Source organism: Simochromis diagramma, unplaced genomic scaffold (assembly GCF_900408965.1).
Source record: "Simochromis diagramma unplaced genomic scaffold, fSimDia1.1 OVJJ01000463.1, whole genome shotgun sequence".
Classification (NCBI taxonomy): domain Eukaryota; kingdom Metazoa; phylum Chordata; class Actinopteri; order Cichliformes; family Cichlidae; genus Simochromis; species Simochromis diagramma.
The window spans coordinates 130,437-144,935 of record NW_024386941.1 but is presented as its reverse complement, the minus strand read 5'-3'; the positions used below and the strand labels follow the sequence as shown (position 1 = coordinate 144,935).

Here is a 14,499-nt window from a genome sequence, read left to right as displayed (position 1 = left end):
AGTGAGTCCTAAATGTTTCACTGGCAGATTGGTGGTGCTTTAACTGGAAAAACTGGCTTTGCTGTAAGGAAAAACAACAGCACGAGTGTTTGATTTCACATCACCAGTGCTGTATAGAAAACTCAAATGTGGGAATTATTTGTCAAAGGTAATTTTAACATTTAATGCTGACCTCGCCTCTCGTGCACAGAGATTTCTCCAGATTCTCCAAATCTTTTGGTGATATTATGTCCTGTAGATGATGATGTTCACAGATTCATTCTGAAACTGGTCCACATTTTTTAAATCCAGTTTTATGCAGATTGGTGAAGCTGTACTCATCTAGAGAGCGCGGGCGGGGTGGAGTGGGTGGAGATGAGTATCAGGGGTGTTTTGGGATAAAGGACAGGAGCGTGAAAGAGAAGGCTTGCATGATAGTAGTGAGACCTGCTGTGGTTCAGGTGGTGGCACAGTCAAAAACAGAGGAAGTGGAGCTGGAGGAGGTGGGACAAGATTAGAAATGAGTCCATCAGAGGGACAGCTCAGCAGTTTGGAGACCAAGTTAGAGGCGAGGCCGAGAGAGTTTGAACATGTGCAGAGGAGGGATAGAGCATATACTGGGCAAAGGATGTTGAATATGGAGCTGCCAGGCAGGAGGAGAAGATTTAGTGATGTAGGGACAGAGTAATAACCTCTGCCTGCCTATACTTCTGAAAAACTGCCTCTCTAAGATGCTCTTGGGTTTTGGAGATCAGCAAATCCTTCCTTTTATTTTCATTTTCTATAGTTTCTGTCCGTCCATCCCGAGAGCCGACATTTTTCATCTCTGACTAAACTTTAATTAAATCTATTTTAATTGCACCAACTTTTCTTTATCATTAAAACAATTTAGTGGCAGTTATAACTGGTGCACTGCAGGCAGGAGCTGCTGATCGCTCTGCACGCTTTCATGAGTGCCAGTTTGCACCACCTTGCTGAATCCATATCATGTAACATCATAATTCCTGTTTACAAGAAAAACTATTTGGAAAACCTCCAAAAACACAACGCCACCATGCAGCAGCGCACAGTGTGAGGCTTGAGTCTCACTGTTAAATAATAAGGATTTTTTATTTATAACATTATTTCCTAATACCTCCAATACCTCTAAAGCCGCTCTGTGACTCAATTATGCAAAATGCGGTTCTTTGGCGGAGCCTGGAGCAGAAATGAGCTTAAATCTGTCTCGCTGTGACGGCCGCCTGCAGCTTTCCTCCCCTGCTGTTCCCGATTGTGAAATTAGATCCCACCTATTTTTCTTTCTCCTTTAATTAAAAGTGGTAATTAGTGTTTGCCAGCTTCCCAAGCCCCCCTTTCATCTTCATGTTAATAGAGGAGAGTTTTCAGTGCGAAACAGCCCGTGTAGCTGCGTGAGAATCAGTTTGAAGCTCCCAGTGGCCCCACTTTGGATTCAGTCCTGGCTGTTGCATAATTGTAAACTTTCATTAATGTTTCAGCTGAGTGAACTCGGGCCTGCTGGCTGTGCTCAGATGTAAAGACTGGCAAACATGCAGAAAACCAACAAACAGCATCTGAACAGACACGCTCCGTGAGCTGACACGTGCAGGCCGGTCTGTTGTTGGTCTTAAAACGATCACGAAAGAGAATTTGATTTGTTTGGGATCATGAAGTGTCACGTGTTTTTCATGTTAGCATGATTTTGTAAGTAATATATTTTAATAAGATGTATACAGTTCACAGGACTCTGCATTCATATTTAAAGTGAAGAACACCCCATGATTCATCTGTTTCTGTGCGACTTTATCAGTCTCTCGTGTGATTGTGGCCCGCTCTTCTTGACAGCGTTGCTTCAGTTCATTGACATTTGCAGGCATTTGTTTATGCACAGCTGATTTCAGCTCCCACCTCAGCATTTCAATCAGGCTGAGATCTGGACTTTGACTGGACAACCTTGCTGCTGTCTTGGAGCGCTGTCATGTTACGTGGCCCAGTGCTGGCTAAGCTTCAGGTGTCGGACAGATGGCCTCACGTTTGATTCTGGAATACTTTGATATACGGAGGAGTTCAGGGTCACCTCAACGACCAGAAGCTTTCCAGGTCGTGTAGCTTCAAAACACATCCAAATCCTCACGCCTCCACCGCCGTGCTGACAGCTGGTATGAGGTGTTTGTGTTTGGTTTTCTCCAAACGTGGTGCTGTGCGTCATGGCCAAACATCTCCACTTTGGTCTCATTGCTTCAGAAGGCTTGTGATTTGTTCAGATGCAGCTTTGCAAACCTGACCCATGTTGCTGTTTTTCTTTTTAAGGGTGATGAGGCTTTCTCCTGTCAGCCTTTATAAAACAAGCTACACATGTTCAGTCTTTTTCTAATTGAACTGCCATGAACTTTAACATTTAACATGCCGACTGAGGCCTGTAGAGTCTGGGATGGAGCTCTTGGGTTTTTGCAGATTCTCTGAGCATTGCACGGTCTAACCCTAGGGTGAATTTGCTGGGGCGTCCGCTCCTGGGAAGCTTGTAGCCCCGCGTAAACACACCTGAATCCTCCAGACCAGCAAACTGCTCACACTTCCTGATGATCTGTTAATCAAGTGCACTGGATTTGCAGCATTTGGCTGGTATTTAGTGAGGCTGTACTTTTTTACAGCACTGCATAAAGTCCTGTAAAAACTCACTTTTTCACATCATGTGGGTCCTTCGTGTCACTCAGGGATTGAGTGAGATGGAGGCAGATGATCCACTTTGGTGAGTCATACAGGGAGAAACCTAAACAAGTTCTTTTTCAATGCTTAAACCTACCCAAGCTATTTTTTGCCTATCCCTAAGCAAGTTTTAAAAAAATAAAGGTAAGAGTGATTTTTAAACCCTAAACCTAAAGCACTGAATACATAATAAATACATAATAAAATAGCCAATATACGTTTAATGGTACGTAATTTTTGTAATATGTAACCGGCTCTAAATACATTTTTCCCTACAGTAAAAAAAACCCAAAACACTTGTCTTTCACACTCCAGTCATATATCCTCCTGTGCTGGTGCAGCGTGGAGAGTAATGAGGCTCAGTTCTGCTGAGGTGGTGGAAAAAGGACGAGTGACAGAGTGTGACGCATCGACGACAAGGACACGGAGGAGGAGACGGAAAAACTGAAATGACAACAAGACGGAGAAGAGAAAGGAGTGTGAAAGTGAAACAAAATGATATCGGATTGGAGCAACACAGGAGAAAAGGCTGTAAGTGATGAATGATGCGTTTTAAAAAGTTGTTAAGTGACATGTGCAGGATAACAAAGGAAAAACTGAAAAATATAAATGTAACTTTAGTGAATTATCAAATGAAAACACCTAAAAGCATTGCAGGAGAAACTAGACAAGATCATAACACCTAAACTCAACAAACAAAAAGACACAAAGGCAGAGCTAAGACGCGTGTTTGGAAAACAAGTGGAACAATTTGAGCAGAACAAAAGTTAAAAAGGTCGTACACAAGTGAAAGAATCTTAAAAACACCGACTTAAACGATGGATGTCATCCAACATTTTATTTTTGAGAGCCATAAGTGACCAAATTTGGACAAGAGGGTTATCAATTAATAATCTAAGATAGTAATTAGGCAATTGTCACGTAACAAGTTATTAAAGAATCAATCAGCAGTCCAACAGCTTTAAATACTCAGTACTGTCACTTTCAACGTGTCATTATCATTACCTCAGCTTCAGTTCTCATGAGATTTTCATTCAAATCAAAACAGACATCTACCAGTAATTTCAGTGAGTAGACTTTAATTTTATCATGTCCAATTTGGCACACTTTGGAAATAGATTCAACAGGTAGTGCCTTACCTTTGTATAAGCCGGCTTATGCCCACTCACGTCAGACCACTGGCTCGTGCCTGTCCGTTCGACAACCTCGGACCGTCCAAACCTCCAACTTCCACCCCAATACCACAGGACGAGCCCCCAAACTCATAAAAACTAAAGCTAATAGAAGCTAATAAAATGTTTAAATAAACTTTTTAAAGCTGTGAAGTTTTGTGATGATGTCATTATTGATACTGTGACGGCCCAGGTGCAAGAAACCAGGAAAAACTGTTGCCAGAAAATCGGAATAGTACTGTTGTTCAACTAATGGCTCCAAAGCTGGAGGTCAAGATACTGCAGATCTCTGCCTTTGCTTACCACCCAGCCTACACAGCAAATTACCCCAATGCTTCTCTGTAGAGTCACAGAGCAGCAGATCAACACAGCTCCAGGATCACAGGGATTGCCAAGGTAAGGAACCGGAAAATGTTACTGGAATAGCCCCCTTGGCCTGCTATCACTATATGTGGAAGAAAATTGATGGATGAGTAGATGGATATTGTCCAGAAATTATGTAGCGCTCTGTACTGTTGCCCTATGATTTAACACTGAAGAAAGAAACATCGTCTTACAGTCGAATAATTAAACTCCACATGGCGTTTTCTGTCACTGTGTGAAACACAAACTGGATCCTGGCTTCACAGAGGAAAGTGACAGACAGCAGAGGTTAACCACAACACTAGGTGGTGATTGATTACTGTGTTCTCCACACTCTGTGTGTGTGCATGTACATTTTTAGATGTCTTTGTGAGGACAAAAAAACATTTGGCATGCTACTATACTTGTGGGGACCAACAGTCACTTATGGGGACAAAGTTCCCGTCCCCGCAAGTTTGAAGGTATCCTTGAGACTCAAAATGTGGTTTTGTCAGGGTTACAGTTAGGTTGTGGTCAGGTTTAGGCTGAGGGTTAGGATTAGGCATTCATTTTTGATGGTAGGGGTTGGGGTAAGTTGCTAGGGAGAGCAATGAGATGTCCTCACTAAGATATGAAAACGTGTGTGTGTGGATGGGGTTGAGTGGGTGTGTGTGCATGACGTAAAGAAGCACCGAGGCGTTCAGAAAGATGCCCGACTGAGCGAGTGTGTATGTGATGATGGGTTTAATCTGTGTGTGTGTGTGTGTGTGTGTGTGTGTGTGCGTGTGTGTGTGTGTGTGTGTGTGTGTGTGTGTGTGTGTGTGTGTGTGTGCGTGTGTGTGTGCTCACTGAGTTCCTCGGTATTGCAGTGGAAACCTCCCTCCCTCCCTTTTCTTTGTTACATAACAGCCTCCACTGCAGAGGAAGATCACTGCAGAGGAGTGCTGGTTCACACACACACACACACACACACACACACTCACTCACGCATGCTTCCATCCCTCCAGAGGATTTTCTGTTTTGCACGCAGTTTCTGAAGACTTACTTGAGTTCAACTCATTATGTTATTCTGACGTCTCCTGAACCCGTCACCCGATGCGTCTCAAAGTTGCTGTTTCTGAGGACAGCTGTACGTGTGTGTGTGTGTGTGTGTGTGTGTGTGTGTGTGTGTGTGTGTGTGTGTGTGTGTGTGTGTGTGTGTGACTTATCCTGTAGTTTGGAGCTTTCTTGAAAATCTCCCATTCAAACTCACTGAGTGTGAATTTGTAAAGACAAAAAAGTATGCAAACTTGTGCGTATGTCAGACCTTACCTGTGTCACCGTCGTTCTTCTACATAAATGTTCTGAAGTCACTCAGTTTAAAATATGCAGTTTTGTAACTGTACAATCATCTTTATGTGTGAATTAGTCTCTGATCTTCTCCATCTTCTTTGTTTTCCTGGATGATTCCTTCTCATGGCAAAATAATTCGAACTGAAGCTTAAATAATCTCACAGCCTGTTACATGATTTAATTTGGTCCTTTTTTTGTCCTTTTCTGAGGAAAAGTGTTCGCAGCAGAGCGCAGAGTGCTGTTGGGCCAGAATATATACGTCTCTGTTTAATGCTCCACATGTGGCCTGCAGGGATCCTAATGGGCTTCTCAAGCACTCTGCATGATACTGAGGGAGGAAAAGGAAACTTACCAGAAAAGAAGACATGGAGTGTGCAGGGAATAATAAACACTGAGATAAAAAGAGATTTTATTTTTCATTTTCACCTGAGGATTAAAGAAGACAGAGCAGTGAGGAGGTGTGAGAGCTGAATAGTTTTCAGCCCACCTCGTCTTTCTTCTTCTGTGTGCACAGTGAAGTTTAGTTTTATCTGAATGGCAGGTCGAGAGGGAGTGGATTATGATTTGAATCGCACTGTAATCCACTATGAACAGGAGCATCAGCTGAATGTCTAACGTGAGTCTGGCAGCAGCTGCAGGTGGAGTCCATTGTTTTATAAAATGATCTCAAAGGAATCTTTTGTTGTTTTAAAAACAAAATTTCTTTAGCAATGCTACAGAAACCCATTTATAACACCTTAAAAATACTTTTAATGTATGTCCTACCAAAATTTGGCTTGAGCATCAGTAGAAACCAAGCACATATACACTATATCACCAAAAATGTTCACTCACGTGTCCACATCATTGGATTCAGGTGTTCGGATCACTTCCGTGGCCACAGGTGTATCAAATCAAGCACCTAGTCATGCAGGAGCTCAGTGAATTCCAACATGGTACCGTGACAGGAAGTCACCTGTGCATCAGGTCCGTTAGTGAAATTTCCTCGCTACTAAACATTGCACAGTCAGCTGTTAGTGGTTTTATGACAAAATGAAAGCAACTGACAGCAACTCAGCCACAAAGTGTAGGCCACACAAAATCACTCAGTGGATGCTGAGGATAGTGCAGAGGTCACCAGCTTTCAATCACTAAGGAAATCCAAACCTTCAAAATCTTTATGTGGTGGGTTTTCATGGCTGAGCAGCTGCATCCAGCCTGTCGGCTGCAGTGGTCTATGGCACACTGCCACTGGACTCTAAACCAGTGGAGACGTGTTCTCTGGATGATGAATTGCACTTCTCTGTCTGGGAATCTGATGGACGAGCCTGGGCTTGGCGTTGTCAGGAGAACAGTAATTGTCTGACTGCACTATGCCAAGAGTAAAGTTGGGGGAGAGACATTTTGGACAACTACAGCCTCCAAACTTTATGGGATCAGTTTGTGGATGGACCCTGTTCCAACATGACTGTGCACCAGTGAACAAATCAAGGTTCATAAAGACATGGATGAGCAAGACTTGACTGGCCTGCACAGAATCCTCACTTCAACCTGATAAAACCCCTTTGGGATGAATTAGAGTGGACACTATGAGCAAGGCTTTCTCATCCCACATCAGAGTCTGACCTCACAAATATGCTTCTGGAAGAACAGTCAAAAATTCCCATAAACACTTCTTAACCCAGAAGAGTTGATGCTTTTAAGAGTCCTATTAAACCCTATGGACTAACAATGGGTTGTCACTTAAGTTCATATGAGTGTGAAGGCAGATAAGCAAATATTTTTGGCAACATAGTGTAGGAGACCTTGTGTTTTTGAGACAGAAGTGACCGTATCTGGACAAAAGGGTAGAGTGTTGCATTGAAAGTGGAGCTAGCAAGCTTAGTTAACAAACTGCATTTATAAACTGTCCAGGGGCATCACACAGATACAGATACCTGCTAGGTGCTGCAGAGTAATAAAATACATGAACTTCAGTCATCAAAAATTAGGACAAACTCCTTGGAGAGGCTACCACACAGAAAAACATATTACTGGTCAGATTAAATACAAAATCCTACAAAAGGCACCAACAGCATTGTTCACTGACTCAGATTAGCTGAGATGAAGTCTAGCAGGGAGCTAATGGCAACACACCAGTCAATCATTGCAGGTGCAGCCTGAACTTTAAGCCTCAATAAATTCAAATAGGTGAGGTAAAAAAAAGGAGACCCCCTGTAGAGTTGTTATAAATGTATAAATTATCCACAATTATGTAATTTCAGTCAGTCAAATAGTCAGTAACATTAAAAGTGGAACAGGATCTTGCATAAGTATAATTAAACACCTGTCATGTGCTGACTGCTGTGCTTAGAAAAAAGTTGCTCCAGTTGCACAACCTTGAAGAATGTGCAGACAATAAAATGCTTTTATTTGACATCAGTGTGGTGAGATGAAAGAAGTGAAATGTGTGCTTGTAACCAAAACAACTGATTCAAAGTGAAGCTGACAGGTATTCAGGGCACTGTAGTAGCACTTTAATTACTTTGAAACTAAAAAACTTGGAAAAGAAAAACTAGTATGCATACAAAAGGTGGCACACGATGATGGCAGGAAAAACATCTGAAAAGGGCAAATAAGAGAAATCAAGAAGCACAAAGAGCCACGAGAAAACATCGAGCATGCAACCTGACAGAGACTCAGGGAAGGACAATAAAGAGCAGGTGTACTTAATCAGACACAAGGATAAGAAAACATCCACCCACTTATCCAAGCTAGGGTTACACAGGTGGTGGAGCTTACTCCAGACTGTGATATGGTTTTGGGGCAGTTTTTCATTGTTGGATTTAACAAAAAAATGATCTAAAACATTGCGATTGAACAGCTAACCTTTCTTTGTGGAAACTTCTTAATGATATCTGACAATAGTCTGCTCGGGGTTGTTGAGTCCTCGATCTCTCGAGCAGCGACTGAACTCTTTGAACGTCACAGGCTGGGATGCAGCAATGCGGAAGGTCACTGGTGGATGCGAACTTTTACTTTTAAGCTTTTTACTCAGCATTATCACACATGCTCTCTAATAAAACTGTTTCCCCTGTGTGTGTGTGTGTGTGTGTGTGTGTGTGTGTGTGTGTGTGTGTGTGTGTGTGTGTGTGTGTGTGTGTGGGCGGTTGGTGTCTCCTTTGTGCATGCCAGTTTTGTAATGACTCTGTTACCGTGGCGACCCATGCCTTGTTGACCAGATTCAATGCATTATGATTAAAGGTACATCAAGTCGCCATGGCAACACTCTGCATAGGCGTTACATAATCAGAGCGAAGGGACCCCAGTGGCTCTTTGTGCTGATACCTGTTTGTGTGTGTGTGTGTGTGTGTGTGTGTGTGTGTGTGTGTGTGTGTGTGTGTGTGTGTGTGTGTGTGTGTGTGAGAGAGAGAGAGAGTTCCTCCTTTACATTCATACATCCACTACTCACATTCACACCTGGGAGCTGCCCAGTTTACCACAGCCTGCTGCTGTCGGGCTTTCAGCTCCTCACTTGCAGCACAAAGGAGTAAACACACTCAGGAATAAAATTACAAAACAGGTACAGCCTGCAAAGATTTACCCCATAGAGCTAAATGTTGGACCTCTAGAGTTCCATAGACAATATAAAATAGGCGAGAGCAAAATCATTTTCCCAGAAGGCAACGTGAGAAACTGATAGGTTTGAACAGGTGCATTAAAGTCAGGTTCAGTGTCTGAGGTAGAAGAACTGAATGTTGCTGTTGATGTGAAGAACGGTCACATCGACAGCAAATTCAAGATCAGCTTTTTGTTCTGCATCTGTGAGGTTTGGAATGTTTTTGCCTTTCTTCTGACAAAACTCTCAAATCTCTGCTCTCAGGTCCCAAAGACTTTTTAGCACTTTGCCCAGGCTGAAGTATCTGATGGCTGTGTGGTAGCCTATGTCACCATGTTCAGTCTCCTGCTCCTGCAAAAATGCAACAAACTGTCAGTGACTGTCAGTGAGAAAAAGTCAAAAATGTTGACTTCATTTTTCAACTTAAGTTCCAGATTTCCTTTCCAGACATCCTTGATGCTTGACTCTCGGGGCATATTTGTGATGCAGAGTTCACCAAACACTCTTTGATATACTCGTCATCAAAGACTGGCCCACAGTTTTTGTTTTTTCGAGATTTTGTGGGACATCACAAAGCTGTCATCACTCCTCGATCCCTGAATGTGTAAAACTTGGTAAAAAAAAAAGTTCTTGTTGCTTTCGCAGCTTTGCTAGCAAAGGTTCAGGTGTCTGTTTCCAGTCTGCATCAGTCAAGTTCTTGTATTTCCCTGTGTGTTTAGTCCTGCAAGGTGATTCTATCCAATCTGCTCTCCACAGATTAGGCTGTGTTCAAAATTCTACATTCTGCATCAAGCTTTCTTTTTTAAACGAGAGCTGATATCTTTTGGGGCTAGTAAACCCCTATCCCTTATAACTGTCTTTTCCAACATATTTACAGTGATGTTTATTTAGCTTCCACACAAGTAAATAAAGAATTTTTTAAAACTGGCAATCGCTTTCAAAATAAAGGTTTGTGTTGATTGACATCTGAAACGAACATGTGTATGTTTGCTAGCAAATCTGCAAAAGCAGCAAGGACCTTTTACCGGGCTTTACACATCAAGCGATTCCCCACAAAAGTGCACAAAACATTGTGTGATGGGAAGTTTATCAAAGACTGTTTGGTGGCTGAAATGATGTATACTTCCTTACGTTTACGCCAGGGACAACCAAAAGGCCGGACGTGGCCCACAGACTCTACAGTGCCTATTTGATATAAAAAATGGACTTAGCTTCTGGGTCTCAAGCATCTCTTAAACCTGCATTATTTTAATGACCACCATGGCACAACTTCTCTGACTGCCAAAAAGCATTCCAGTTATATAGGTCTGTGGGAAGATAGCCATTGAATCACTTGTTTTGTTACCTCAGTAAACACATTATGATTTGAAGGGCTAGTCATTTTAAAATACAGTGGAACCCCGACTTACGAATACCCCATTCAACGAAAAATTCAAGTTACGAAGGCACTTAATGGCAATATTTCTGCCCGTATTACGGCAAAATGCCCGGTATTCTGGGCTCAGCCAGTATCTGATTGGCTGAGCCCAGAAGGCCTACAATGCCCACAATGCCTTCCGAATCATATGACAACCCCCTTGGCTTTCGTACTTGCGCTTCGCTGTTCCACTTGAACGAGGTATTGTTGTTGCAGTTAGCAATTAGCCTATAGCCTGTCGTTCACTCAAAAGGCGCGATGGGTGCTTCGACTTACGAAAATTTTCGACTTACGAAAGACCCTCAGGAACGAATTAATTTCGTAAGTCAGGGTTCCACTGTATGTCAGTTTTGTAAATTATGGTCAGTATTAGTTTCAGGCAGAATCAGCCAGAAGTCAGTGTGAAGAACAGCCAGTTGTGCAGCAAAAACACAGAATAACTCCAGCTTTGTGTCTTTTTTTCATTCTAGCTGAAGTATGGAAGGTTCCCTTTCCCCTCAATATGGATGTATTATAATTGGTCCAGCCCAGAGTTGATCATGACCAATTGGCTAATCCACCACCTTTCATTGTTTATACCGTTACAAAAACAAACAAACAAACAAACAAACATAAAAATGAAAAATCACCATCAGCCCCCCGGGCAAATGCCCGGTATGCCTGATGGCCAGTCCAGCTATGCGGTCAGCTGGTGGGTAACAGGCATCTCCGAAAACATTAGAGCACTTTTGCAAATATATAATAAATCGAGCAGGTATTTGAAGTTTACACGGCACCATTCTCGCACGAAATCGTATCGTAGGGTAAAGGTTTATTTTGTGACCCAGAAAGAGTAATATTTCAAACTCCGCCACTGCCTTGTTTGAGTTTAGGACAAAATGGATTCTGGGATATTGCATTTCGTCATTTCGAGCTGACTGGAGACCAAAACAGCCAATCAGATTTTTTTGCATCCAAGTCTGTGATTGGCTGGTTTTGTGGCACAAATATAACGGTGTAGAGAAAGAGTTGAACGTGCACGGGAAGAAATGTTGAGAGCGCAAGCAACACATTGCGAGCGAACGCAAATGCAAAAACTGAGCGAGAGGGGCTGCTATTGTGTGTGTGTGTTTGGATAATAGCAAACACTGAAATACAGTTTTTGCATGCAGCAATTAATTTTGTTCACTCAAATTTAGCTTTTCTTCGCTCAAAACTTTTTTTGAATTTTTTTTTACATGCGCTCAGAATAGTGGCACAAAAATAACGCCATAGTCCATGACCCTCCTGTGGACACTCTAATAGGACTGAAAAATCTGGGACTCTCCACCAATTGACCTTAGAAGTGAAGAAGCCTCGCGGATGAGAGGTGAAACATCTTCAAGAAACTTAAAGATTTCCAGACGCTTTTCTTTCCAAGCTCCTTAGACTACAATGACCTGGATGACTGAGAACCTTCACAAACAATGCAGTTTTAAGATATTCTGCACCAACTTCACTGTTCAGACCTGGCAGTCTGTGTTATTAAAAAAAAAAAAAAATGTTTCAAACAATATCCTGCATTAAACTGAAAATTGTCTCAAGGGGTCCAACTTCCCTTTTCCCAAAGATATTCTGTTTTATGTGCAGGCTTCTAAAGATCATTAAGGATGAAAAGACTCAATACTCAGGTTTCTTCTTTAACGGAATAAACTAGCTCTCAACTGGAAAATCTGTGCTCTGTTTGAATGTTTTCCTCCCTCAAATTAAACTTTGGAAACTGGAATTCGGATCAGGCCAGGCTGTGGTTATGTAATAACAACTGTAGTCTGACATTTCCACGTGTTTGGCAATGTCTTCTGCTCTGTTGTCAGCAGGGAGTTAGCGCGCTCCTGCCTCGTGTGGTAGATTTACCACCACAGCATCTCCTCTAATGTAAAACAGAGACACACAAAATCACCACAGACATTCAAGGCTTGTTGCTACACACAACTGTCATTAAACTGTGTCTAAGGTGTTTACCATTACACAAGAGAACTGAAGTGGTTGAGGCAGGCACAAAAAAACAGCAAATAGACATTTTTATACTTTTACATAGTAGCTTCAGCATTTGACCTACTTCATTCCTTCAAATTGTGATGCACTGCAGTGTGAGGAAATATTTCTACAAGCAACAGACGTGCAAATCAGCATGAGCTTACAGTTAGGCCCATATGTATTTGGACACTGACAAAAGTTTTGTTCTTTTACATTTATGTTTACGTAAACAAATTCCAATTATAGTTATATATTGGACATGGACATAATGTGTAGACTCTCAGCTTTCTTTTGAGGGTATCCACATTCGAATTTATGGTGGCCTCTAGAGACAAAGCACGTACAAACTGCAAAACACGTACAAAACTCCAAAAACACTTACAAACTCAAAAACACTTACAAACTCACAAAACACTTACAAACTCTGAAGCGCATACAAACTGCAAAGCACGACGTACAAATTCCAAAGCACGTACAAGCTCCGAAGCACGCGCAAACTCCAAAACACAACGGAAGTGCTCCAGGACGCAGAATCATTTTCATGGTGATGAGAATCCCTTTCACAACAGTCAACCAAGTGAACAGCACTCTTCAGGAGGTGAAGAAGGAGACTACATGAAAGTAAATACAGAGATTTCACTGCAAGGTGCAAACCACTGATAAGCCTCAAGCCAGCACAGTTCTGGAAAAACATATTTTGGACAGATGAAACCAAGATCAACCTCTACTAGAATGATGGCAAGAAAAGTGCATGGAGAAGGTGTGGAACAGCTTATGATGCAAAGCATACAACAGGCAGTGTGATGGTTTGGGCGTGCATGGCTGCCAGTGGCACTGGGACACTAGTATTTATTGATGATGTGACACAGGACAGAAACAGCCGGATGAACTCAGAGACTTACTGTCTGCTCAAATCTGGCTAAATCCAGTCAAATTGATTGGGCGGAGTTTCATAATACAGATGGACAATGACCCAAACCATACAGCCAAAGAGTTTATTAAAGCAAAGAAGTGAGATATTCTTGAATGGTCAAATCAGTCACTGATCTTAACCCAACTTCAAACAGAACAAACAAACAGCAACTGAAAGCCGCTGCAGTAAAGGCCTGCAGAGCATCAGAAAGGAGGAAACCCAGCATGTGGTGATGTTCAAGAGTTCAAGACTTCAGGCTGTCATTGCCAGCAAAGGGTTTTCAACCAAGTATTAGAAATGAACATTTTATTTTCAGTTATGTAATTTGTCCAATTACTTTGAGCCCCTGAAATGAAGGAATAGTGTTAAATTTTTTAGCTCATCACATTTTTATGCAATCTTTTTGTTAAACCAACTGAATTAAAACTGAAAGTCTGCACTTCAAATGCATCTGATTTGTTTCATTTAAAATTTATTGTAGTAATGTACAGAACCATAATAAGAAAGAAAGAGTTGTCTCTGTCCAAATATTTATGGACCTACATGTAAATCGGTTTAAGAAACACATCCATCACAGTCTTAGTCTGAAGATGTTTTTATACGGAATGTATATTTATTTTGTAGTATTTGAGTTCATTTTCAACCTTTTGACACTCTAATGCAGCCTCTGACTTAACAGTAATAGAGACAAGAACATTTTGTCCACTTATTTTAGAATATACTACCAGACTTTTTAGCAGAGGAGCATGGTACTCAGGGAATCCTGAATTTAAATGTAGTGGAGAACTTTAACTTCCACTGGGTTTTAAGAAGCATTTAAAATCACAGTTTGGGGCAAAATCAGCAAACTTTTTAAGGTCCTTTTTTTCTTATTAGATTGGAATGACGATTGTTACGGAAGAAGATTAGGGCCAATGGAAAAAGAAAAAAAAGTGGGGACATATTTTTTTCAGAGTTTTGTCTTTAATCCCAGAATTCTGAGGAAAAAGTTGGGAAATCCATCTTACAGCAACCAAAACAGTAACATCAACCCATAAGATCATATTTTATTGTAGAGTAGTTAAATGAA

The 14,499-nt window shown here is 41.6% G+C and overlaps 1 long non-coding RNA gene across 1 annotated transcript; it reads left to right on the top strand.

Annotated features, from left to right (window-relative positions):
* Positions 1-2,138: 2,138 nt before the first annotated feature.
* LOC120737022 lies at positions 2,139-13,642 on the top strand. The gene is made up of 3 exons (XR_005696655.1): positions 2,139-2,150; positions 11,211-11,213; positions 13,414-13,642. It is a non-coding gene; the product is annotated as an uncharacterized LOC120737022 (long non-coding RNA).
* Positions 13,643-14,499: the final 857 nt, after the last annotated feature.